Source organism: Quercus suber, unplaced genomic scaffold (assembly GCF_002906115.3).
Source record: "Quercus suber isolate HL8 unplaced genomic scaffold, Cork oak 2.0 scaffold_775, whole genome shotgun sequence".
NCBI lineage: Eukaryota > Viridiplantae > Streptophyta > Magnoliopsida > Fagales > Fagaceae > Quercus > Quercus suber.
In genome coordinates, this window is record NW_027070211.1 from 33,320 (window position 1) to 58,407 (window position 25,088).

A 25,088-nucleotide genomic window follows, 5' to 3' on the forward strand; every position below is an offset into this window, starting at 1 on the left:
GCCAAGAATGTATTGACCCCTTGTGATGAATTAACAAATTAATTAGCCAAGTTAATTAATCTAATCTAATCTAATCTAATCTAATACTATATATAATAGTAGAAGCTTTTAATAAGGTGCTGACACGTTAGCAAAAAAGGCTATTTAAAATTGTGACACGTATAGGATTAAAACATAAAACATCGCACGATGCGTTGGTACAGACACACTTTCAGACAACAACAGTAAGCCGCTTATCCCTTTAAAAAATTAAAAAAAATAAAATTAAGGGCAATGAAATACAATGTTTCACTCCGTTAAAAACACCTTATCAGAGCCTCCCGTATAAAAACAAAACAAACCGCTTAATAAATTAGTAAATTGTGTTCAAAAGGCTTTTGCCCTATATAGAGAAAGAGAGAACAGAAATTCTGATCTTTTATTCTATTTCTCCAGTTCCCCTTCTTTGTTCCACTTCTCCATCTTCCAAAACACACTCCACGGCATAATCCCTTCTTCATTGTCCAAAACCCAGACCATAAAGGTAGACGATTTGGTGAAACGGTTTGGTGAAAGAGAAAAAACACAAAAGAACAGAGAGATGCAAAGAGATTTCGTAAACTATAGAAGAACAGAGATCGAAAGATAGATCGATAGTTTCAGGAACCGGTTCGGTACGTTTTTCTCCATTTTTTTAGATTTGGGTATGAAATATTGCTTTTTATTGAGTTTTTTTTGTTGGATAGGTTTAGATTTGATTTTGGTTTTGATTCCTTTTTGTTTCAGGCTTTTGGGTTTTCCATGAAAATGTTTGTTTAAGCCTTTCCCTGTTCTCTAATATCTGCGTTCATAGTTTTTTTTTTTTTTTTCCCTGGAGTTTTGATTTGGAAAACACCTTTTGATCTGTTTCACAGGGTTAAAACACCTTTTGATAGCCTTCAGTATAAAAGAAAACAAACCACTTAAATCAGTAAATTGCAATCAAAAGGAAAGGGGAAAGAGAACAGAGTTCGTCGGAACCGTAACTCGATTGGTTAAAAGAGAATTTTTTGGAACCATCGGTTTCCTCACCACTGAAAACAAAACCCAACAGATACTTATTTAGTTGTTATTAATTTTGGGATTTGGGGGTTTCTAATTATGGTTTTACTGCAATTGTAGATTTCAATTCCTAATATGTTTTCCTCTCTGGATTATTATTATTATTATTATTTTTTCAGGGAAACACTATAGAAGATCAAATTCTACCTAGGCTTTGTCTCTCAACTTTTTTAATTTATTTTTAGGATTTTCCCCCCTGATCGATTGGTGTTCAATTGCCTATAAAAAATTGGAGACACAATGTTACTTATCAAAAAATATATAAATTGGAAATGTTATGTTATTTTTGCTATGTTGGTGTGAATTGATGCTTGAACCTTTTCAGTTTTCCCTATTTTAAAAATAAATGACTTATTCATAACTGAGTTGGCTGAGAGATTGAAAGAATAGTGGAAGCTATAGCAACAACCCAGCCCACCTGCGGTTTCCTTCGATTTCATCATCATTTAAGTACTTTTGTTTGATCAAGCACATGGAGGAGACCATCAATTTCTACATGATTAGAACAATGTGTGTGTGGCTTGATTTTTTATAACATTGATGTGAGATTAGATTATTCTCATGAGAATATTTACATAGAATTGAAAGTTGAAACTTCCTCTGACAGTTCTGTGTTTTTTTTTTTTTTTTTTGGTTGGATTCATGTTGTTAAGCTGTTCTTTCATTCCCATTTAGAATGTTTGACTCACTCACTTTTGCATTTTTCTATATTTTTTTGGGTGGATTCATGTTGTTAAATTGTCCTTTCATTCTCATTTAAAACATTTGGCACCATTTCTACCATCACATCCTGTGGTAAGAGAAACCTGTCACATCACACATGATGTCAAAATATGCTAGAATAAATCTTAATTCTGTTTTGAAAATTTTAACTTCCTGAGTGAAGAATGATACTACTATATGCAAACCATTAAACAACTGTCAAATATGTTGAGTATATTGAACATGAAAAAATAATTATTCACCCTGGTTTTTTGGTGCATCTGACTTTAAGATTTTCATTGATAATCTTAGAAAATGTGTTCCCAACTTTTGGATTGCAATTCTATAAGATACATTAATCAATTTGTTGCTATAATGTTTTTTCTCGCCTTTGCAGGTACCAGCAGTTGGTATTCTAGCACTAAAAAGGGCTCAACCTCTTGGTACCATCTCTGCTGCTCCTTGGGGTTCTGCACTTATTTTGCCAATTTCATATACGTACATAGCCATGATGGGTTCTAAGGGACTCACTGAAGCCTCAAACATAGCAACCTTGAATGCAAACTACATGGCAAAACGTTTGAAGGTTCTTAACTCATCCTTTTCATCTTTTGGTTTTATGTTTGCATATATGTGTTGATCTTGAAAAATAATTTCATTTGGCTTTCTGCAGCATGAAATAGAAGTTCATTGTTTTCTTGGTATAATATAATGATGTGAACATTACAGAGCCACTACCCCATTCTTTTTCGAGGAGTCAATGGAACAGTCACCCATGAATTCATCATTGACTTGAGGGATTTCATGGTATCTCAAATCATACTCTCCTATGGATTCCCAATTCTGTAAGTTTACTTTGGCTTACAGTGAGTCATTTTAATTGCAGAACATAGCTGGTATACAACATGTGTTTGACAAAATGTCTTACTCACTTTTGCATTTTTTCTTTTTTGATAATTTGATAGTTATACTCTTACATTAGCTTAATTCAACTTCATGGTTTGTGTCTATTGATTTTAAGCCTTTTCCTACAATTAAGGTAGTTTTGACATGTAGGAAAAGTACCTCTCTAAATTTCTGCCACGTTTACCATTAAAAAACGAAAATGAATCACTTTGCATAGACTGTTATGTTCTAGGTGTTCACTACTCTTATATTAAAAGCTTTAATGCTGCCTATATTGATTCTTAGGATAAAACTTCAAATGGAAGTTTAAGACCTAGGGTAAAAGTGTTTGTGAACATGTGCAACGAAAGAAACCTGTAATTGCCAGATAAGAACAATGGCTGAAGAGTTACAAAAAGGTAATGGTCAGTAATATAACTTTTCCAAAAAATTTGAAACTCTTCCACCTTTCTTTTGATTTGGCAGTTACAGGCTCCTCTAGCTTATGATTACTTATGTGCAAAAAGGTTTTGAAGTGCCGTGGAAGGAACATTTTCTTCGGTTTTTACTTTTTTGCTGTAGAAACATCTATGATATTACTATCCTTCTAATGACCATTATTCAATTATAATATACCTTTTGGTATGGTCTTCTAGGGTAAACAAGAAGGAAAATGTTTGATGATTCAAAAAAATTTCTTATCATAAATTGTTTTGAGGGATTTCATGGTATCTCAAATCATACTCTCCTATGGATTCCCAATTCTGTAAGTTTACTTTGGCTTACAGTGAGTCATTTTAATTGCAGAACATAGCTGGTATACAACATGTGTTTGACAAAATGTCTTACTCACTTTTGCATTTTTTCTTTTTTGATAATTTGATAGTTATACTCTTACATTAGCTTAATTCAACTTCATGGTTTGTGTCTATTGATTTTAAGCCTTTTCCTACAATTAAGGTAGTTTTGACATGTAGGAAAAGTACCTCTCTAAATTTCTGCCACGTTTACCATTAAAAAACGAAAATGAATCACTTTGCATAGACTGTTATGTTCTAGGTGTTCACTACTCTTATATTAAAAGCTTTAATGCTGCCTATATTGATTCTTAGGATAAAACTTCAAATGGAAGTTTAAGACCTAGGGTAAAAGTGTTTGTGAACATGTGCAACGAAAGAAACCTGTAATTGCCAGATAAGAACAATGGCTGAAGAGTTACAAAAAGGTAATGGTCAGTAATATAACTTTTCCAAAAAATTTGAAACTCTTCCACCTTTCTTTTGATTTGGCAGTTACAGGCTCCTCTAGCTTATGATTACTTATGTGCAAAAAGGTTTTGAAGTGCCGTGGAAGGAACATTTTCTTCGGTTTTTACTTTTTTGCTGTAGAAACATCTATGATATTACTATCCTTCTAATGACCATTATTCAATTATAATATACCTTTTGGTATGGTCTTCTAGGGTAAACAAGAAGGAAAATGTTTGATGATTCAAAAAAATTTCTTATCATAAATTGTGTAATTTATAAATTTGTATTTACCTAAGTTAGACCATATTTCTTTCTGATGTCTTATGCTTTTTTTTTTCAAAAATTTTAAATATGTGTGCAGGGTATACCGTTGGCTATGTGAATATTAAAGCAAAAATGTTGTTTATACTTTGCAAGTTGAACTAAGACATTGATGCTTAAGGTATGTGTATGCATGAGTAGATTTACAATATCAGCTAAGTCATAAATAGTTGTTTCTACAATCAAGGATATTCTGCTATGTAGGGAAAACACCCATTTTAAAAACAGACATGCAAAAACCCCTTAAACGCCACACCCCTATACAAGCAGCACATCCCAAAAATGAAATGATGTATTAATTCAGTAAAAAACATAGTGACAAAGTAAAATATCTTCCTTCTCTCAATTTTCACTCTCACATCTTTAGTACTTGCACTTTCTGTTATGTTTCGTTTCTTCTTTGCATATACCTAAGGTAGCATAGCGTTATTATTTTCCTTCTTCAAATACTGTTTTTGCAATCCAAAGTTTCTGCTGTTGCTTTTCCTATTTGAATTAGCATCTCCATTTTTAGTTATTTCTATACTCTAGAATTTTGTTTTTATTTCATTGGCTAGGGTTCTTTGGTCACATTTTGTTAATTGCATTGATTTGGATTTTTTCTCCAGATTTACAATAATCCAGCTTTTGGTTTGGTGATTTTAAGGGTTTAGAGATTTTTCACTGGAACTTCTTATCGGTGCTTAGAAAAACACATAATTATTCATGTAGGTAATTGCAACGTTTTAAAATTTTCTATAGGGAGGTTCTTTTTACAATTCAAAATTGAATTTAAAGCTGTCTGTATATATTTTAAAAGAAATTTCCCCTTCTGAATTGTCTAGGGTTCTTCTTTCATCCTTATTAAAAAATAGATGGCTTTATTGTTTTTGTTTTTTTCCCTTGGATTTTAGTTTTTTTTCCATTCTATCCTTGCCAGAAACAGTGCTAATTGGTCGGTTACTATTGTGGAATTGCATTGTGTTTTGGTTTAGGACTCTATCACCACAAGTCAAACTCAAAACCCACACACATGATGCAAAGGGCAAAGAGCAAAGGGCAGTGGACAATTGGGCCTGGATTTTTTTAATTTGGAAATATTTCCTATTCTATTTTTTTCTTTCTAATTGAAGCTCCTTAATCGCAGTTGTCTCTAAATGGTGACAAGTTGAATTTATTGCTTTGGAACTGGGTTTAGTAATTTAATTTGGATGCTTTGGTCACAATAGATGGGTTTATTGTTTAGGCTTATTGACAATTTTTTTCAAAGTAAAAACAGTTTTCTGTAACTAATCTTAACGAAATCTTGGGGATCAAATAAGTGTGGGATTGAATGTTGTGCTGATATTTGCTTTTCTTTTTTAATCTTATTTAGGTCCATTGTTCAGTTAAGGTTTGTCGGAACTGTAGGCAAAGAGAGATAGGCCATATCCCGGTAAGCGGTAAACTATTTGCTTTTTTTGTTTTGGTTTTACAAATCTGGGGATTGAATATGATTTGGGTTTGAATTTCTTGGTTGGATTGGTTTAGATTTCGTTATTTGAGTTAGGCTTCCGTTAATGATGCCTCCTATAGTATAATACCAGTTTAAATATAATATGGTTTTAGATATCCAGTAAGGTAGTGTTTATGTTGGAGAGTTTGCAATCATCACTAAAAAGAAAGAAAAGGGTTTGTGCTTTGTACATCATACCTGTTTGATAAATGTCTTATAGACATTTTATTGGTATGATTTATTTTTTGGGGGTATATTGTTGTTCTCTTCAAATTCATGTTCTTTGAATTGTATTAGTCATTGAAGGTAAAAGATAACATTTTTCTTATGTCCAGTTTAATCATTATTATAGTCATCTAATAAACTAATGACCATTCTTTGCCTATTGCATTCAGTACATGAAGGACTTAATCTCTCTAATGGACAATATTGGGTTATCAGATTTTTTAAAACAAATAGTGTTACTGCATATTAAAGGATTATTTATTTTATATGGTTGTATGATTATTTTCTATCATTTTAAAAAACTTTCTTACCCTTTCTCTTTTTGCTGAATATGCCAAATTTCAACTTGGATGGTTTAAAATCTGAAAGTTTAAAGTGTACAGAAATTTATAATTTTCTTAAAAGTAAAATTATGGGATATTTGGTTAACTACTGCATTTCTAAAAAATAAATAAATAGATTAATAACTAACAAATTGTTATACACTTTACAACAGATTGTTACACTGTTATTAACTTCCTTGCAAACTTTTTTTGTATTGGTTTTGCTTTGTAAAAAAAAAGTTAGTTTGTTAAGAGTTTTCTTTGGTTTAAATGTTTTAAAAATTAAATAATTTTTTTTGAGGCTTTTAAATTTACATCTTAGTCTACTTCAAAACTTACATTTCTTTTTTAAAGGGAATTTCAGTCGCGGTTAGTGATGATTCTCCAAATAAAAGTTTCGATATTCAAAATAGAGCTCTTTCATATGGTTTGTGATCTCAGGATTGTAAGAATTCAGTTGCAATAGTAGCAGACTACCTAAAACCAACATGTTCTATTTTATTGAATACTTATATATGAAATAGAGCATAGAATTATTTTGTTATTGAACTTGGGTTTGGCTTTAACAAACGCTCAATTTTCTTGCTGTTTATTTCAAGTAAACCTGCCATGTTTTTCCATGGATTTTAGATAATTAGAGTTAATTACCTAGCATGCAACACATATTTTATAGGATCTCAGTTTTTAGAGCTTCATTTACATTGCCGTTCATCAGTAATTTTGTATTTTCAATGACATTTTTTTACTCACGTGCTAATGTAGATTTATCATCTCTGCTCTGACTTATAAGACTGTTGGTAACTATTCAAGAAAAGCTCCTGGATTGAGTTGAAAGGTTAGGACAACTTAATTTCCCTTTTTTTTTTTTACTTTTATTTAAATTTGTCTCTTTATCATTTGTTAATGTTTGATTAAAAAAACGTTGAACAAAAAAAGTTTAATAAGATTATTAAATATGTACTTTTTGACTCTTAAATCAGATGCTAATTTTTTTTTTCCCTTTACCATGTCTAGGATTCTTCTCTCACCCCTATTGAAATATAGATAGGTTTAGTATTTTAATTGTGATACTTTGGTCTCAAATTAACATCTCTACTTTTTTTGTTTTGATAGCATTGGGAGTATAGCTGAAGCTTAAAGTGTAGATTTATTGACAATTTTTTTCAAAGTGAAATTGGAAGTAGGAACAAACAAAGAAATAGCAAAGATTTTGTTAAAAAACTGTTACTTCATATCAAGGGATTATTTATTTGATATGGTTTTATGATTATTTCCTGCCATTTTAAAAAACCTTCTTACCCTTTTCACTTTTTGTTGAAATTCAGATTTGCTGAGTTTTCCCTGTCAAGTATGAAACTTAATAATTCATGTATATGCCAAATTTCAACTTGGATGGTTTAAAATCTGAAAGTTTAGATTGTATAGTTATGGGTTTACCCTCTTTCTATGGAATGTTATGGTCTAAGATTATTATTTCTGGTAGTTATTTTGCGTTGTTGGAATTTTGCTCATGAAGAATAGAAAAAGGCTTATATTTTAGAAGGTGATTCAGGTGTTGTTGCTTTCTACTATGCATTCTAATTTTTTTTATTTTTTTTGTGGGAAAGGGTCAAAAAGAAAGAAATAAACTAAAGAATCGAAGGCATGGTGTGTGTATAGTGTCTTAGGTAAATTTGGAGAACTATGTTGAATCGTTCATACACTAAGAAGTTTTTTTCCCTACCTAAGAAATAAAAGAACCAAGAAGTTAAACCAGAAATAATAGTCCATCTGAAGTGAAGGAAGTGTCTTTACTTGGTGAAAAGAAGGAATTTTTCCTCTGTTCTCTTATGTAAAAAGTTAAGAAAACAGAAAATATCCAAACTACTTGATGTGTTTAGATTTGTTAAAGATGAGATTTTAGATGCAATTCCTCAAGCATGTATGTGCTTCAACTTTGGACATCAGTTTAGTAAAAAATTTCTAAAGAACCATTTGAATTACAACTTATCGAAAAAAAAGAAAACTGTTTGAATTACAATAATTATTTGCTTTTAATTTTTAATAAAAATTTTCTTGACACTATAGTGCCTATGACCATTACACACTTGAAACTTCCATGGAGGAGATTTGGTGGCTAGGATTATAAGATGCATTCTTAGAATTGAGACTACAAAAGATTGAGCAAAGTGTAACTTGGCAGATAAAAAATATGAATTTTTCTTTTCCAATTTTGTTTTAGGTTGTTTTGTGGTTTTCAACTTTTCATAGATTTAATTTAGAGTGTTTCTTCCAATAGATATTAAAATATTGTTTCTTTGTATTTATACATAGGAATTTTACCTTATATTATTATTGAATATGTTCTCCTTAGTTTTCGTGATTGTTATAGATTAGCAAAAATAGTTTGAGTGGATTATGAATAGAAGTGCACTTCTTCTAAAGAAAACAATTTTTGAAACATGAAGCTTAAAAGGCTGTATTTGCTTCTATCATTTCAGAGGTTACATTTAAATAGGTCTTCATTATGCTAATGCCTCTGGTTGGACAACAATCATCCATTTAGCACACTAAAGAATCCATTTTGTTCTTTTTGTGTATACCTTTGTAGTTGGCATGTTCAAGATGGACAAAATAAAAATAATGCATGTGAGAAGATATTTATTTGTCATCATTTTATTTTCCAAGTGCTATTGTGCTGTAGTTTTTGTAGGTGAATGATGATGGCCCAATTCATCCAAGTGAAACAGAGCTGGCACTTACAATTCATCAGGGCTAGAATATGGCTTAGCTCACTAAATGTTTTTTGGTTAATGAGTTTTTAAACTTTATTTTCTGCTATGGGGAATTTTGGACTTTTGACAATGTTATTGAACTTAACTCTATATCTCACAATTGACAATTTTATTTTTTGAATTGAGTGGCATTATTAAAACAAAGCCTTTAATAAACATATTAATTGTTGTATTTATTATATTGTTATGTCAAATTGATGGTATTTTAAATGTGTAAAATGTTTCCCGCGCATTGCGCGGGTTAAATGCTAGTTAATTTAATTAGCATGCAATACGCGTGGTAGCACAAACAAATCACCAATTAACTAAATGTAGTGAAAATTAAATTGACAGGGTGATTTGTTTAAAATAGGGAAAACCTACACGGCAAAAACCCCATTGGGTGATTTTAAGATCATCACTTTCGAGAATTCACTATTATCACAACAAGCGGTTATAAGTAAAGGAATCCCAGTACCTTATACCAACCTACAGTTGAACCCTTATCCCAATACCCAATTGGACTTGTTCTGTAGTGAAAATATCTCCTTTTCAATGCACAGCTCCCAGTACGTGACTAACTAATTTGATGCACGGATTCCAGTACGTGGCTTACTCACCAACTTGAGAAAGATTTTGGTTGCAAAGTTCTTCAGTTCATCAACACGATGAAGATCACGAAACTCCTTAGTTACAGAACCCTACGATGTACAAACACAGCAACTTCTTCAAGAGAAAGATGAACTAGGGAAAATTCTATCTCCGGTTACAATTTGCATGAACACAACTTTGCTTCACACTTACGTGACCTTTTACGGCCCTTAAAATAATCCTTATATATGTTTAAGGCTGTGAGAAAAGAAAGCCCAAACATATATACACGGATTAGATGAAAATCAGAGCTGAAAGTCTGTTTTTCATAAACCTTGATAGATAGCTTATCTATCGAGAAGCTGTCAGCATCGGGCTGATAGGCCACAAACTGGATTGACCCATTGTGATAGAAATTAATTAATTAATTAGTCAAGTTATTAATTAATCAATTTATCATGTAAACGCGTGATAGCACAAACAAATCACTAAAAACTAAATATGCAGCGAAAATTAAATGACAGGTGATTTGTTTATGAATGGGAAAAAATCTGACGGCAAAAACTCCACCGGGTGATTTTCAGGTCACCACTCTCGAAACTCCACTATTATCACAACAAGTGGTTACAAGTAAGAGAATCCCAAGTACCTTACCAACCTACAGTTGAACCTTTACCCCAATACCCAATTGGACTTATTCTGTAGTGATAGTTCCTAACTTTGATGCACGGCTCCCAAATACGTGACTAACCAATGCGCGGATCCTAGTACGCGACTTCAACACCAGCTTTGAAGGAGAGGTTGGCTGCAAAGTTCTTTAGTTCATCATACACAATGAAGATCAAGAAGATACTTGGTCACAAAACCCTTTGGTGCAAATACATAGCAACTTCTTCAGAAGAGATGAACTAGGTTAAGAACTTCGTCTTTGATCACAAGTTGCTTGAATAGAGTTTGCTCAATATTTTTGCAATTTGTGTACAATTTGACAACTTTTAAAATAATCCTTTTATATGTCTAGGATTAGGAGAAAAGAAGGCCCAAAGACACATTCACGGATCCTAAGAAATCAGATCAGAAAATTTGATTTTATAAATCTCGACAGATAACAGGTGTCGAAGAGCTATCGAGCAAGTGTCGAGCTTTAATGAATTTGCACTTCAGCTTATTTTTCTTGGACAGACTTGATGACTTCAACACTTGATCTTGAAACCTTGTTTCTTGAAGTATTAAAAATACATAGAATTACCCAATTACAAGTATAGCGCGTTTTGTCAAAGGATTAGCCAATTTACATAAACAAATGACATATGTTCTTAACAAGTGAAAACATATATGTTTTAACAATCTCCCCCTTTGGCAATTCGTGACAAAACCACAACAAACAAATGAATATATGAGAGAAGTCATAAATCACTCAACTCATATATACTTGTTGAATACAATAAAATCTATCCTATCACAAACCCTTGAAAGACTTTGCAAGAAAAGAGTTTATGGCAAGTAGACTTTGACAACCTGTATTTCTGAAACACTTTCAATAAAACTTATCAAGGCATCTTGTGTGAAACAGAAATAATAGATTGCATACAAGTATAAGAAACCTGTGCATAAAGATAGAGAAGAAACAACACATGAAGAGACAGGTGAAAGAAACATACATCCACATATAGAGAAAATAAGTACAATGTATGTAAAAACTGGTCACAAGACTTCATATACAAGAACAATGTATCTAAAAAGTAGAAAAGAAAAAGATACACTCACTACATCCCTCAAGTATCAAAACTCCCCCTAACAAAACTGTCCTATACTAACTCACCCCCTAAGATGACTACTCTCATATCCAAAACTATTCCCCCTTTTTGTCACGAGTGACAAAGGGTAAGTATGTCAAGTAGACATCTCATCAGTAGAGATAGCATCTCCATCATCATCCGAAGCGTCATCGTCATCACCATCATCATCATCATCCTCAGAATCAGAAGCCGCTGGAGGAGGTGGTGAAGGACTAGCCTCAGAAGTAAACCCACCCATGGTCGCCTACCGTCGTGCAATACGACCAACATGAATATTCACCTGATACAACTCAGTAGAGAGCATATCTAGGCGAGCATCCATGCGCTGTAGCTGCGCCATGATGTCTCCAAGAGATACATCGCCCATAGAGGAAGGAGTGGATGTAGACGGAGTAGTATGAGTTGGAGCAGAACGGGAGAAAGGAGTGGAATCCGGCTGTCGCAACCTAAACTGCGCTGCACTACGTTTTACGGTAGCGGTGTCTATGGCATAAATGTGAGTGAAGTGGTCGGACACAAGAAAAGGGACAGAAAAATGGAGTAAGATCCTCGTGATAGCAAAAGGAAAGATGAGCTTATCACGGTACGCCGAATCTAAATGAACATCTATGATAGAAAAAATGAAATGAGAAGGAAAATCTATAGTAAGATGCTCAAGAAGAGATAACAAAAATCGAACACGAGGCTCTGTGATGGAGTTGTAGTGAGAGAGAGGATGGAGTACAGAAGTCATCACCATGTTTAAGAATCTAGGACCTTTAGCAAAAGGTCTACATGATGTATACTGATGTTCACCCCAATCAGCAGGGCGCTTACAAAAAGCAGAAAATGAGCTCATCTTTGGACACAGTCTTCAGACGCTTACAAGAAGGATAGTCAGGAAACTCTATCCTAGGAACCCGAAGCACATTCGTAACTAGTTGCGGTGTGATAAGGATGCACGTACTTCGAACGCGAGTGAAAAAGAGAGGTACTGAACGATTAATCTCGTGCATGTTGGAGTAAAACTCCTGAATAAGCATGATAGGACAAGTGATTGGGATGTCACACAGTGACTCCCATCCCCTACTGTGAATGATAGAGGGAAGGTCAGTGTCGGCAAAGTTCACCAAAATGACTTGGTGTTCTGAATGAACACCTCGTCTAGAGAAGTTCTCCGAGAATGCCTTGTGGGCATTATCATCATGGAACCGAAGATTAAGAGGAGCAGAATCAGAAGAGGAGGAAGCTCCAGAACGAAGAGGGTTCCGAGTAGGAGTGGATTTACGCTTAGGTACCATAGACACTACTAACGTAAACAGAATGAGAAAGAGAGAGAGAAAGAGATAATCAGAAAAGTCCCAAAACAATTCAAATATATCAAATATATTGAATAGAGAGTACGTATGCATGGGGAATGCATGAACATGTGACATGCAAAGTAAAAAGCATCATGGGCTCAGCCTAATCCAATCTTACCAGCACACAAGCATAGAACACACATCTAAATGCATGGAAATACCATTCTAATACACATGTGATGTAATCTATGCGATATTGAACACATTTAAATGAAAACCCATCCCAAAATTTCAAGAAAAACTCATCAATTTTGAAAAACCCCAAAACTTTTCAAAAACCCCAAAACCTAAGATTCAAAACATGAAATGCATGAAGAATGAAGGAAAAAGAGATCATATCAAGTGATTTGAAGCAAGGAAGGGCCAACAATCACGTGGGTTGATACTAGTTGTTGGCCTTTAAAATCCAACATTTCTTCACTTGTTTCTTGGACAGACTTGCATGGCTTTAACACTTATCTTCAAACCTTGTTCCTTGAATCATTAAACACATCCTAGATCTACCAAATTACAAGTAAAATGCGTTTTGTCAAAGGATTAGTAAATTCTAATTTGACATATGTTCCTAACATTAAATCACATATGTCCTAACATGTTCATTTAGCAAAAATATTATATAGCTCATAGTTCATAAAGGGTAAAACTAAGGTATAATATTTAGGTATTTTTCCCTAAGTTCCCCTTTTAAGATTCAGTCATGTGGCTGTACTTAACAAAAAATACACTTTCATTCCATTAGAAAAAGTCACATGGCTAAATTTTAAGAGAGGAGTTTAAAGAACAGTACCTAAGTACTATACATAAATTTTGTCATTACATAAATTACGTCAATTCCATTTACAATATTAAGAAATTTTTTGTAAGGAAAATTCTCGTATTAATAGGAGTTCTGAATACCTCATAAAGTTTGTGGGCAATTAAATCTCTTTCGACATGTGTAATCCCATGACAGTAGAAGTCTACCTTGTATAGAGTTCTAGAATCTTGGGCCAAAATGGGATTTTACCCCTTTCAACAAAACTTTCCAGCATTTTGCCTCCTTTCTCAAACTACATAGGGATATACTCCTGTTTTGAAACTCGATAATGTGAGGCTCGATTTTCATATAAAACTCGATTATCCTATAAGCGAGTTACTAAAAATCTTGATGTTCATATAGTCGAGTTAGTATGAGCTTTGTGCCACGCTGGCAAAGCAGATGTGGCCTTTTCCAATAATAAAAAAAATGTTTGTGTATACATGCATAACTCAATAACTAGAAAATTGAGTTTGCCTTAACAATTTGAATGACTAACGTCTTATAATGCCTGCTTACTCTCTCCCTGTACACCTCCTCGCTCTCTGCCATCACTTTCCCTCTACACTCTCCCTTGCTCTCTACGATCACTCTTCCTTACTCTCCCCTACTCTCCATCAGTCTCACTCTCACTCTCCCTATCCAGTCTCCCTCACCCTCTGCAATTAGTTGCTGTTGCCGGAATCCTGGTGCTTCCGTCGAAGCTTCATCGTACCCGTTGCTATTGATAACAGGTATGTTGCTTTGCTGTTGATTTTTCTTTTCTTCTACATTTTTTTTTTTTGTTGTTGTGGGAAATGGATGATTATCAGAGGGGGATCTCGCATTACCAAAATCTTCAATTTTTTTTTTTTCATTTTTTCTCCTCTAATTTTAATTCAGTTACTTTTCATTTTATAGCCTTTGAAATGATTTGGTTTTGCTTGGAATATTTAGATTCGTTTTTTTAGGATACTCTAGACTTATAATTCAAAGGCTATGATATTTAGATTGTTTTAATAGTTGGACTTCTAATTAATATACAATAGATTTATCTTAACTGTGTTAACAGTGTTTGCATGATTGTTAATTGAGTTTTTTAGCATGATATATGTTTGAAAACATGTCTTATAGACCTGCATTTTAGTTTCTTAGTATTATGTTGTTTATAAAATATATACCTACAAAACGAATCCTCTAACTTTTAATACCATTAAGATGATTGCACTATTGACTCATAAAATAGATGCCTACAAAAGAGAAAGCAAAGGGTAGCCTATAGCTGTATGATGGCAGTTACCATATCTTTGATCCATTTTTTTTTCTGGTTATATGTTTGAAATAAGCCTAAAGGAATACCTCCTGACCATAACCACTCCTTTATACTTTTAAGGGCTAGAATATAAATGAAAACAACATGGAAAGTGTACCAGTAGTAGTTTTACATAAATAACTTTTTAGAGTAAACTTACTAGAATTAAGATACTTCAATGCTTTTGACTAGCTTAGTATAGGGTGATTTCTTAGTTTTTGTATGTCTAAATATTATAGTGCTCTTTATGCTTAAATTCACAGGGAGGATAGTACCTACTCCATTGTTTACTCTAGTTGTAGATCTTGTAGAATTTGGGTCTTTCCTATGTGTTTAGGGAGGAGAGGAGATATATTTTCTTTAAGAAATTCTCTATTCTACATGCATTGGATTTCATTTCTATGATCTAGTCAGCTTAGTAATTCTTGTTACTAAGTTTTTGATTGCAATAAGTAGGATCATGATATGGTTTGTTACCATGGTAGTGATCTGGTTACTTTGATATGGAAATCCAGCCATGGATCGGATCACAAAACAATTTTTCTTTTTATTTGTCCTTTCATGAAGAGAAATTATTCTTCAATTTTTTTTTATCAAGTGGGTGAATTCTGTGCTGATTCATTATATGGTCATCTTTCATTTACTTGATCATGAGTTTGCCAGTAATCCAATTCTGGCAATACTTGATCATTACATGGTTATCTTTCTTTTTTATATGGTATATACTGTTTCTTTCAATTTATTCAGAAAATTTTATGACACCATTTGATATGTGAATTTTGAGTTTTGACCCACAATTTGATAACTATATGGTTTGATATATGAAAGAAGACATGATTTGCTATTGTAATTATATCTTGTCATAGAGTGAATCCTCAATAATTGCTAACAATCTATTTGCTGTCATGTTAGATATGCAGGCATTGAATTCTGTGGATCCTGGACCCGACAATGATACCCAGTTGAGGTGGCAGCCAGATCATCAATCAACTCCACTTTGGAGGCACAGCGATGGTGAGGTATGTAGTTTTATTATTAATACATAGTCGTTTTATAATTACCTCATGTGCACTACCTAACACAATGTTTGTTTGTGTTCAGGAGGTGCCTAGCGTCGTAAAGTGTTGATGCGGTAAATGTGTATTACCGCGGGCACGTATCATGCAATACATCTATGCAGTAGGTTTCACCGGATTATTCAAGGTTCTTGATCACGGCCTTGGTAGAGCGGTGGTGTCTGGAGACGCACATGTTCCACTTACCCTATGGAGAAATGGGTATCACCTTGCAAGATATAGAGGTGATGTTGGGCATTCCGGTGGATGGGTTGCCTGTCACTAGGAAGACAGACATGAACTAGAGTTGGCTATGCTTACAATTGTTGGGCCATGAACCTCTGCCGTCGATACCCAACTCAAATAGGTCTATCCTTTGTGGGGTGAGGATAAGATACAAGTGGTTTGATGCATAGTTTGTCGCTCCCTTAGTTGCGGATGTCGGTGATGAAGTAGTGCAGCATATGCCCGCTACCACCTACTTGTTTGGATGGGGACCCTGTTGTTTATGGATAAGTTGGTAGATCGGGTCTCACTCATGCCTCTGCAATTCCTCAACCCAATTAGCAATGCGAGACAGTATAGCTGGGTTAGTGCAGCATTAGCCTGGCTCTATAGGCACCTTTGTAATGCATCGAAGAAGGATGCGATGCAGATTGGAGGAGCACTGTTGTTGGTGCAGCTGTGGGCTTATTCAAGGTTCCCACGAATATGCCCAATGGCGAGGCCGCCTTTACTACCAGTGTAGTCAGGTTCCCTTGCCATTAGGTACGTTCATTGAGTTCTCATTATTCAAGTTAAGAGTCTGTTCGGATTTGTTAGGACATATGTAATTTGATGTTCATATATCAACATTTTATGTAATTGGCTAATCTTTTGACAAAATGCACTTTACTTTTAATTGGGTAGATCTAGGATATGTTTAATGCTTCAAGAAATAAGGTTTCAAGTTCAAGTGTTAGAGCAATGCAAGTCTGTCCAAGAATCAAGGAATAAAGTGTAGGATTTTAAAGCTCAACAGCTAGCTTGACAGCTAGTATCTATTGAGGTTTAAAAACTACTGAAGCTCGTGGCTCGACAGCTAGCTCGATAGATAGGGTATCTGTCGTGGTTTATGAAGTTTAGCTTTTCAGGACTTCTTTTCATCCAATACGTGATTATGTGTTTAGGCTTTCTTTTCTCACAACCCTAAACTTATATAAAGATTATTTTAAGGGCCGTAAAAGGTTGCGCAAGTGTGAAGCAAAGTCTTTTTCATGCAAATTATGACAAGAGACAGAATTTGCCTTAGTTCATCTGTCTTTTTAAGAAGATGCTGTGTTTATACACTGTAGGGTTTTGTGACAAAGCAATTACATGATCTTCATCGTTTGGATGAATTGAAGAACTTTATAGCCAACATCCTTCCCAAGTTGGTGATTAAGTTGTGTACTAGGATCCGCGCAGTTGGTCAGTCACGTACTGGGAGCCATGCATTGAAAGGAGAGATTGTTACTACAGAACAAGTCTAATTGAGTATTGGGGTAAAGGTTCAACTGTAGGTTGGTATAAAGTATTGAGATTCATTTACTTATAACCGCTTGTTTTGATAATAGTAGATTCTCAGGAGTGGTGACCTTAAAATCACCTGGTAGGGTTTTTGCCGTGTAGGTTTTCCCCATTCGTAAACAAATCACCGTGTCAATTTATTTTCCGTTGCATACTTTAGTTAATTGGTGATTTGTTTGTGCTACCACGCATCTTGCATGTTAAATTAATTAATTAATAAAATTGGCAAATTAATCAATTAATTTATCACAAGGGGTTAATACGTTTTTGGCCTATCAGGATTAATTATTTATGTGTAATAGTATATTATATTATATTTTTCTCTTTGATATAATTAAAAATATGCCAAACTAAAAAACAAAACAAACTTATCAATGCTTAGATACTAAAATATATAGATGTGAAATATAAAGAAAAGTTTATTAAATGTAAAGGAAGAGAGAGTTCACTAACGACATTGTTCACAGTTCATTACATGAAAGTTCACTAACAAGCATTTGTTGAAACCCCATGTTTGCTAGGTGGAGTGGGCCAAAGAGCACTGCATAGCATGCTACACACGTCCTTGCTGCGTACCAAACGTCGCTGTCTATACTACAGGCAGAGCAGGTATTCGGTTAATTTACGTCCTCAATTGCATGACCACATTCAATAGAATGTGGTCACCTCTAATCTAATGTTTCTAAACTGATTTAAGAAAATCTTCTATGATCTATTGCATGACCCTTTACAATGATCGTCTAATCTCCTATAATTTTTTGTATGACCATTCATATTGATTGTCTACGTGTATTTTAATCACATGACCAGTATGTATCATATACCTAATAGTATACATGAATGATGATTTGAATCATTGCCTACGGGTTTCTTTTTTGTTTTTAGATTCATTGATTGAAACACTTGCACATCGCAGAACATAGGGTCCAAGCTGAACCACTAACAATTCAACATAGGGTATTATTACCTAACCCTTGCATCAGTTAACAGACATTCCTATGGAAGGAATTAACTCCAGAACCAACCAACCAAAATAAACCCCCCCTAATGATCCAATGAGGTATTTGTTGATTCTAACAACTTGTAGAAGAAATAAGGATTTTTATTTTATTTTTATAGGATAAATTAGTGCCACAATTAGAAAATTAAGACAACAGTACTCATAATGATGGCAAAAGGCAGATTATGATTTTAACCCATAATAGGACCACATCTCTCTTGCAAGTTATAATACATTCTATATACTCTAAGAATACAACATCATTTGGAAAAAACATATGTTCCCCCTACCTGTTCAAAAGGACCTAATCTATCTTGCTAATCACTTGGTTGTTTGAGTGCAACCAGACAATCGCTTCAGGTGTGAGTCTTCAAACCATATACATGATATTGAAAGGGTTTCCTGATGCATTCTTTAGTCACATTTATTCACCAGCTTATTCCGTGATAGGGTTTCTTGTGGTTGTTTCGCATCTCTTCCGGTTCTTGTCACACTTGTCCAAGACCCTAAATCATATCACGACTATTGAAATTTCAATTCATGTTAGTGGGAACTGAGTACTTTTAAAGTTGCGAACTTATAGCAAAAGTTTAAACTATTTAGAGAAATTTAAAATTTAACTATGCTAACAATTAGCAAGGATACTCATGACTGACATTTGTTCACTCGAATTCTGTGAAGTGAAATCTTTAGATTCATTAAATGTATTTTTCTTAAGCTTTTGCAATTTAATATTTTTTTCATAAATATCTCAGTATACTTAATCTCAGTGTTATCATTCTCTTCTGTACAGTCTTCACTCTTCCACTTAATCCCAGTTTGGCCAAATTCTTCGGTCACCTCTTTGTTTATCATATCCATCTTTACTACTCGAACCTCCCTCTTTCCCTTTTCATTCATTCAAAATGAAATCAAGCCTCTCTTTCTCATTAATGCATTTGAGATTTGTTGTCCATGGTCAAATCATCTTGGGCATCTCTTCCTCATTTTTTTAATAGGTGCTATCCCGCTTTTGAATGGATATCACAATTCTCCTATTTATCCTCTAACATAAAAATTGAATTAAGTAAAATAACAGGGGTGGAAGGATAGGGTTGCGCCACCTCACATTCACTCCATTCCCAATCTTACTTATAAACCATTTCCGTTCACCATAAACTAATTTCTTCACCATATTCCACTTCAGGACACTATTCTCTCTCTCTCTCTCTCTCTCTCTCTCTCTCTCACACACACACACACACACACACACACACAATTCACAACTTCAGGCTACAACCTTACTCATTAAGATTTAATAAATTTGATTTCCTTTTTTTTCTTTGAAACAATCTTATTTTTTTTATGAGTATAATAATACTGGTTATAACCTGATTTTTCTTTCACTTCAATGTTTGAATATAAGCCTCAAGAAAGTAGACATGGGAAACTAACCAGAATCTATGGAGACAATCACCATTAACAACAAGAACACAACTTACAATTGACCAGGGAAATTCATACTATTCAGCCTCCAATATCTGTTTGTGCATGACCTCCTAGACTATACAGTTAGAAGTGGATGTTTGCTAGAGCAAACTATGAGTCTTAATTGCACTGTTTAAAATCCATACCGCTCATTTGGATGCAATTGTTTTTATACAATTTTTCATCGGGTCACATTTGAAATTTACCTTTCAAGCATGCATTTCATTTAATACTTTGAACATTTAAAATATATTCCTTGTTAAGTATTCTTTCTAAAATAAAAGAAAATTAAATGTTTGACTAGAATGGAAGAAAGTAAACAAAGGTCACATGGCTGTTTAGCTTTATTGGCATTGTCTTATAGTCACAACTGTATTGCTAATTTGCTTTTGATCAACTTCAATATTCAAGATTTCACAACAATTTGATGCATCTTTTAAGATTTGGGAATTTGTATGTTATAACATATGCTCAATGTCTTTGAGTAAGGATGAGACCTGATTTTTTTTTTGGGAGGTGGAGACTCAGAGAACAGAAATTGTATTGGTCATGGTACAAATGAGAAAGTAGCACCAAGTATATCTGGATTATATAATTCCTGCATTATTTTTTGTTTTGAATTATGATTGTTTTGTGTTTTTTGTTTTATTTAAAAAAAAAAAACAAATCAATTTACTAATGAATTTTTGTTATGTATTTTGTACACTCTATTCTTACTCTAAAATGAGGTTTTCCAGGGAACGAACAATCATACAAGAGAAAGTGGAGGATGTGCATGTTTTTTTGCAAACAGAGAATTAGAAGACAATTTTGCTTTATGAATATCTCAGTTGGGTGCCAAGCCAACTTTTGTGGACTGCCACTGAAACACCAATCCTTGGTTGAATATGCATGAACTGTTAATCCCTCACCCGGTATGCTTGAATTGATGGTGGAAATGCATCTGTGCTGGTTGTTGTGATTTGAGGCATATGCTTGTAAGATTGCACAGATGCAACTAAAATGATGTTGTAAGATCTTTCAGTTCGTGTAGTCATTTACTTTGTTTAAACCATCTCTCTGTATGTGAATATTGTAGTTATGATGAATATGTGATGTTTATGTTATACTTAAAAAGGTTGTTGAGCAATGTACTATGCTTCAAATGATCCATGGTTAAGTCACTCATATGTAGCAGTGGCAAAATGGAAGATGTGTATTAGTTGTATCTTGCTTGCATGATTGTAGGTTTAAAATATTACTTGTATTTGTGGGTTATTTGGGTGTGACTTTAAAGGATGAACATGTGAACGCTTCTTTGTCTTGAGTCTAAAGGCAATTAGGAAAAAAGTCTTTGGATGACAATTACATAGTAGTTGGATGTTTAAGAAAGATGATTAAGAAGGAAGAGGGACAGGCTGTTAGGTAGGATGAGAACTAATTTCATAGTTCACTCTCCACAAAGTGCAGATGTGTTTCTCTTCCTCATCATTTAAATTTGTTAGCATGATTTCCATTTTGATGATGATGATTTCTGATGAGTACTATTTGTCATAAAACAACCTTCCATCTTAGCTAATATCTGTATGTGCATGGGTCATTATCAAGGTAGGCTAATGAACACTAAGAGTGGTGATTTTATTACTGGTTTGATTTCTAACTTTCATCGATTACAAGCACAACTAATGGTAGTCACATCCATGCCCTACCACTCTTTGAGCTAGATCCATTTAAAAAGAAGAAGAAATTTTAGTAAAATCTAAACCATTCATTTAGCTATAAATGGTTAGAATTTTAAGAACCCTATTGGGTTGTTCTAAATATTCTATATAGAATCATTATTCATCATAAAATGGATATGTTTATGGCTTTTAAAAAATGTATTAAATTTAGCAAAAAAATGGAAATGAAAACTCATAAATTGGAATCTGTATGAGTACATCATTGATTTAAATGAAATATTGATACTAAAAGAAAGACTATATAAGTTATTTTCCCCCTTCTTTTTGCGATTTTCTAATTTAATAGAATATTTATGTATTTCAGTATATTTTTGTAAGATATTGTCCAATCCAACTAGTTTAGGATACGGATAAGTGAATTAAATTATTGAGTCTATAATTTTTCGCCACACTTTAAAGCAAAATAATACAAATATCTATATTATTTATTTTCCAATTTTATTCTAATTCAAAGTTATGTAAACATTTTTTAATTGAAGATCATGCTACGTGTGTGTGGGTGTATGCCACATGCATGTTTAATTCCAACATATATTTTGATAATTAAGGTCTAATCATCAAAATTATAGAAAAATAATGAGTGGTTAAAAATTCAAGAATACAATATATATACATATATATAATTTTTAATATAAAAAATAAGAGATGGAATTGAAAAAAAAAATTCTGATCATTAGTGTCAATTATAATAATAAAACTAGGCATAATAAGATACTATAATATTATTGATAAAAGAATTACAATTCAATCAAATTGAATAATTTTTGTGTAAGTATTTTAAGAGAGCGTTTAAATTAAGATATGTATTATACCTTTAAATATGAAAAAAAGAAAAGAAATCAACAGGGGTTTTCAATGTATATTAGCTTCGTGTGTGTCTGTATATATATATATATATATATATAAAGCTCACTTTGTTATCTATACTCATCTCCTTTAAAGTCTAAACATTGATGTCCATTTCAAACAATCAGCTGGACCTACATGTTAATTAAAGAGAGACATGCATGATTGTAGGCACCTTTTAGGTAAAATTTAATATAATTTCTGTTGTGGCCTCGGGCGTTCATCTCTTGTGAAGGTATTATGTGCATAGTGGACTTGGACCAGGTGTTCTTTGGGGACTTCCCAGTTCCCTCCCTGTAACTAATATTGTCAGTTGATTTGGCTGGAATAAATTTAATATATCAATGCAGCTGACCATTCATTATGTTAATCTTTTTAGTTAGATTGTATCCTACGTTTTTAAAATATTTCCTTTTAAGGCGCATCCTCCACTGGGTCATCAAGGAATCGAGATAAAAAAGTAGTGCTTCTCAAAAATAATAAGGTTAACGTGAAAATGTGATAAATGAAACAATTAGCAGGTTTGTTATGATGCATCGCAAAATAGTAAGACATGCTCCCAAGATAGCCACATGCAAGTCAAACAGTTGGAAACTGATAACACTTCTAGTTAAACCACACGCACGAAACTAGTTACTTGGCATATATACATATCTTATTGAATACCACAACAAGAATTCATACTTTTGCATTCATTTACCCGTACACTGTCTCGTTGGTTCATCGACTTCATCATCCCCCACAACATGGGCCACCACTTCATTCAACATGTTCGCACTCAAGGTTTCAATCCTCCTTGCGTGGTCACGTTCCTCAATGGCAACTTCCAACTAATGCCTCAACAAGGTGTTCCTAATGTCTCCACTGCTATAGTTGGGTCCTTCGCTTGGAGACGTGCTCGGTGGACTTGCGGACGACATGTTCGGAGTTGCCCACGATGCGGACGCACCACCCTGCACGTCCACACCATTATGATGCAAATACTCCATGTATGCAGCTTCTGCTTCCCTTCAATCTTTATATGATTTTTGATTGGCGTTTGGGAACTTATGAACTTGTCTGCTCGCATCTAGCCAACTGTCGTATATGCTTGGAACACGACCATTAAACACAACGTAGCTACGTCCCATCCCGCTCTACAAACACGCATTGCTGGGCTGATAATGCTAGACATTGCACCTATTGACATTGGGGCGTAGTTTAAATGACTTAACTTGTACAAGTTCAAATGCTTCAAACACATGCAATGGACACCTACTACGTAATACCCAATCACAGTTGACAGATTGTAGTTGCCTAGACAGTAAGCATTCCTTTCAACACATGCATAAGTACTGAATACTATGCAAATACTTTCTATGCATTACAAACCTAGAGAAATTGATCATATACGACATGCAAGTCTTACCTTCAGAAATCAATTGGAAGTAGTACTTTGCTGTCTCCAAACGCGCTATCCTGCAAAGTCCTTGCACCATAATAGTGGATGCATACCTTCTTAATAACAGAGTAGGTCTGGGTGTTTATAGAGAAATTGGGAAGAGTAACTCAATATTTTAAGAATCAAGTTACATAATACATATCTCGATTATACAGAAATCGAGTTATGCACAATATCCCCCTGAACACTTGGATTCCTCCTGGGTTGCATCTAGATCTATCCAAAGTTCTGGATTGAAAAAGGCATAACTTGATTCCTGTATAATCGAGTAATTGAATAACTTGAATCTTCAATAGTTGAGTTACACACAACTTGATTCCTTATTTGCTGAGTATTTGAAATTGCCATCACATCATCAGCTTTTTGTAAATGTTACTTAGCCATTGAAAAATCAAGTTTTGTAATAACTTAACTATAAAGAAGTCAAGTTATGATTTGTTACCTAGGGACCACATATCAAAACCCATGCACGGCTCTGGCTGTTCAGTTTTGAAAAACTTGAGAGTGGTTTGGTTGGTCTGGGTGTGTTGGCATTTTCCTTCTCACCATTGCATCTTCACCAAGCATACTACAGTTGTGGTCCCCTTCTTCTCTGCTGTGGCACATCTCCCCTGACAGGTACAGAGTTGTAAATATATGAGACTACAACTAAATCTTGACTTTTGTAAAAAATGTGAGTACACTTACTGTGGCACTTTAGTATGAATGTGATTACACTTTAGTATGCTTCTGATTACACTTTAGTATGATTGTGACATTGTGTGTGTGTGTATATATATGTATGTATAGATATATCTATATATAAACAAACATACCTACACATATATGATCACACACACACACACGCGCGCGAGCGCGTGCGCGATTGTGACACTTTGTGTGTGTATATATATATATATATGTATGTATAGATATATCTATATATAAACAAACATACCTACAATTATATGATTATATATATGTGTGTGTGTGTGTGTATACACACTTTCGCATTCCTACATATGTATATTAGTGTTCACTTGTACTTATCATAACAATGATGTAACAAACAATTATAGGTTTAAATTGTCTGGTTTGAGTGCATGTTTGTGTACAAATGAATCAAGTTTTTTAACAATACTTAGGATATCATTATAGTGCATCTGTAAAAGTTTCATTGTATGTTCACGTGCGTAAAGAT

General features: G+C 33.8%; 1 long non-coding RNA gene across 12 annotated transcripts; it reads left to right on the plus strand.

Annotated features, from left to right (window-relative positions):
- Positions 1-320: 320 nt before the first annotated feature.
- LOC112016436 (uncharacterized) lies at positions 321-21,157 on the plus strand. 12 transcript variants are annotated; one of them, XR_010626480.1, is made up of 12 exons: positions 321-653; positions 2,180-2,368; positions 2,512-2,627; positions 4,279-4,359; positions 5,593-5,652; positions 7,023-7,095; positions 14,186-14,273; positions 15,743-15,849; positions 15,932-16,653; positions 17,220-17,437; positions 17,955-18,042; positions 20,638-21,157. It is a non-coding gene; the product is annotated as an uncharacterized LOC112016436 (long non-coding RNA). The 12 variants fall into 12 exon arrangements; XR_010626478.1 differs by having other exon boundaries at positions 17,220-17,426; XR_010626482.1 differs by lacking the exon at positions 17,220-17,437 and having other exon boundaries at positions 2,456-2,627.
- The last annotated feature ends 3,931 nt before the right edge of the window (positions 21,158-25,088 follow it).